Source organism: Callospermophilus lateralis, chromosome 15, assembly GCF_048772815.1.
Source record: "Callospermophilus lateralis isolate mCalLat2 chromosome 15, mCalLat2.hap1, whole genome shotgun sequence".
In the NCBI taxonomy this organism is placed as follows: Eukaryota; Metazoa; Chordata; class Mammalia; order Rodentia; family Sciuridae; genus Callospermophilus; species Callospermophilus lateralis.
In genome coordinates, this window is record NC_135319.1 from 94,060,832 (window position 1) to 94,063,715 (window position 2,884).

Sequence of the window (2,884 nt, forward strand, 5' to 3'; positions counted from 1 at the left end):
AGGACAGATCATAAGTTTGGCCTCAGAACAAGTCATAGAATTTTTAGGAAGCCTGAAATCATATCAGGTCCCCTTTCTACTGATATGTGGGGAGGGTTTAAAAATGGAAGCAAAGTGGTTTCAGGAGGTGTTGGGTAGAGACTGAGGGGCAGATGGGTTCCCATGAAGGAAGCAAGAGACTCCTTCCTTCTATAGCAGCACCTGTCAGATGATCACTCCTGAAAACCAGATCTGCAGCAAGTGTCCTCACTGTGGTCTCTTCTCAGGGTCCACAGGACACAGAAGTGGGGCCAGGGTCTGTGGCATCCCATGGTGAGCCCCAATCAGACACGGGTGATGGAGTTCGAGCTGCAGGGGTTCTCAGAGCACCCTGGGCTGCGACTGCTCCTGCTGGGCTGCTTCCTGTCCCTCTACACGGTGGCACTCACAGGTAATGCTCTTATCATCACTTTGGTCAGCATCAGCGCTGGCCTGCGCAGCCCCAGGTACTTCTTCCTGTGCAACCTGGCCACCATGGACATTATCTGCACCTCCTCTGTGCTGCCCAAGGCGCTGGCTGGCCTAGCATCTGAGGCAAACATCATCTCCTTCCAGGGTTGCATGGCCCAGCTCTTCTTCCTCATCTGGTCCTTGTCCTCTGAGCTGCTTCTGCTCACCGTCATGGCCTACGACTGCTATGTGGCCATCTGCTTTCCTCTGCACCATAGCTCCAGGATGAACCCGTGCCTGTGTGGTGCCCTGGCCATGGGAGTGTGGGGCATCTGTGCCCTTAATGCTTCTGTCCACACCGGTCTGATGGCTCGGCTGTCTTTCTGTGGCCCCAAGGTCATCACGCACTTCTTCTGTGAGACCCCCCCCCCCGCCCCCGCTCCTGCTGCTCTCCTGCAGCCCCACGCGTGTGAACAGCATCCTGACTCTGCTGGCGGATGCCTTCTATGGGTGCATCAACTTCTTGCTCACCCTGCTGTCCTAGGCGTGCATCCTCCGCAGCATCGTGCGCATGCGCTCCACAGAGGGGCAACGGAAGGCCTTCTCCACCTGCTCCTCCCACCTCCTTGTGGTCTCCCTGTACTACACGTCTGTGTTCTGTGCCTACCTCAGCCCTGCCTCCAGCTACAGCGCAGAGAGAAGCAAAGTGTCTGCAGTGCTCTACTCGGCCCTGAGCCCCACGCTGAACCCCCTCATCTACACCCTGAGGAACAAGGAGGTCAAGCACGCCCTGCGGAGACTCTTGCCCTTCTTCCGACGTTAGAGGTGATGCGCAGCCACCCTGCCATCCTGGGCTCTTCCTGTGCCTGGCTCCCTGAGAGCAGGGTGTAGACCTGAGACCTAGCTGTCTGTGTGTTAGCAGTGGGCCTGAGGAGCCGTGGCTGGACGCTCTGCGTTGGCTCTGCCACATTGTGTCTCTGACTGCCCCATGAGCATCTGTGTGCCTGCGGCAAGTGTCCTTCCACAAACCCTTCCAGGGCCTGGCAGTTGCTCCCTTTCATTCTGGGAATCAGGCCGGGGTCCCAGGCTGAGTGGCAGGAGCCTGGCTTAGCTGCTACGTGGCCTTCCACTCACCCAGGCCCCACGGAGAGGGCATAAGTATGTACAGTGGTTGGTAAGGAACTGTCTGCCAGAGTCCCCTCCCTCCTCAGGTCCTGCTCAGGCACTGTCCCTCAACGCCCTCTTGCATGCCACCCCCTCAGGCTTCTTTCATCTCATAAGCGACACTGGCCCCTCATACCTCCTGATGCTCTGGCTACCTTGGCCCCCTGGGAACACTGCTCCTCCTACCTCGACCTCACTTGCCTGTGCCTGTCTCCGGCTGGAACTCCCACACTCTGGAGCACACCTGTGACCCGATTTCAGTGCCCACGGTGCTGCCCCTGCCTGGTGTTGGGGCCTCAGGTGGACAGTTGACTGGGTTGTGCCCCTGCTGGTGGAGGAGCTGTGAAGTCACATTGGGAGCGTGGGGGGCCATCCTAGCTCTTTCAGTTCTGCCTGTCCCAAAGGCGCTGCTTCTGTTTCTAGGCCTCCGGATGCCGCCCTCTCCCTTGCCATTCTGCCTGCCCAGCTCTGACCTTTGTCATCCCCTCTGTCCCTGCCTAGCCTCTTTCTGCCTGCCGTCCCCTGTACCCTCATCTCACCTGCCCTGCCCTTTGAGGTCACCTGGCTTGCTCTGGTCTCTCCAACGCCCTGTTGCCTGCTCTTCTCTCCTAAGGTCCTTGGTCTGCCTAGCTCTCTACCTCCTAATCCTCTCATCCGCTGTCTGATCCTGCCGTCTATCCTCAGCCATCCCTTCTGCCCCGCCCTCTAACTTGACATCTGGCCGCCCTGGCCTCGCCTGGTGCTCTTGCTTGCTCTGCCCTCTGTTGTCATCTTCGTCATCGGGCCTTGCTGTCTGCCTCTCGTGCCACCCTCTGCTGTCTAATTCTGCTCCTTACTCTATCTCGCATCTCGCACGCCCCACACTCTACCCTGTCCTCCCTCCCCAGGCCAGTGCTGGTCTCCTACTCATCCTGCTCCCCTCTCTTGCTCTCTCTGAATCACCTGCCTTCCACAGCTCCCCTGCATTGTCCTCCCTCCCGCTGCCCAGCACTCTCCTGCAGTCACCACTGGTGTTTCAGCCAGAGGCCAGTTTTGTGTGTTTGGGAACTCATGTAACTAAGATCATACAGACTGTGTTCTCTTATTTATTGTGTAGTATCTTTCAGATTCACGTGTATGTAAGTGGTCTGTCTTTGCTTTTTTGTTAGCATTATATTCTAGGAGCGCAGCATATTTCCTTATTGATTTGTGTGTTGATCGGTATAGTCCCTAAGTCTTTGCTGTGAAGAATAAAGCTTCTCTGTAAAATTATATTTAAGACTTTTTTTTTTGGTACTAGGGATGGAACTCT

At 56.6% G+C, this 2,884-nt stretch overlaps 1 pseudogene; it reads left to right on the top strand.

The window, feature by feature from the left end:
* The first annotated feature begins 309 nt into the window (after positions 1 to 309).
* On the top strand, positions 310 to 1,252 carry LOC143638007 (olfactory receptor 13A1-like; annotated as a pseudogene).
* The last annotated feature ends 1,632 nt before the right edge of the window (positions 1,253 to 2,884 follow it).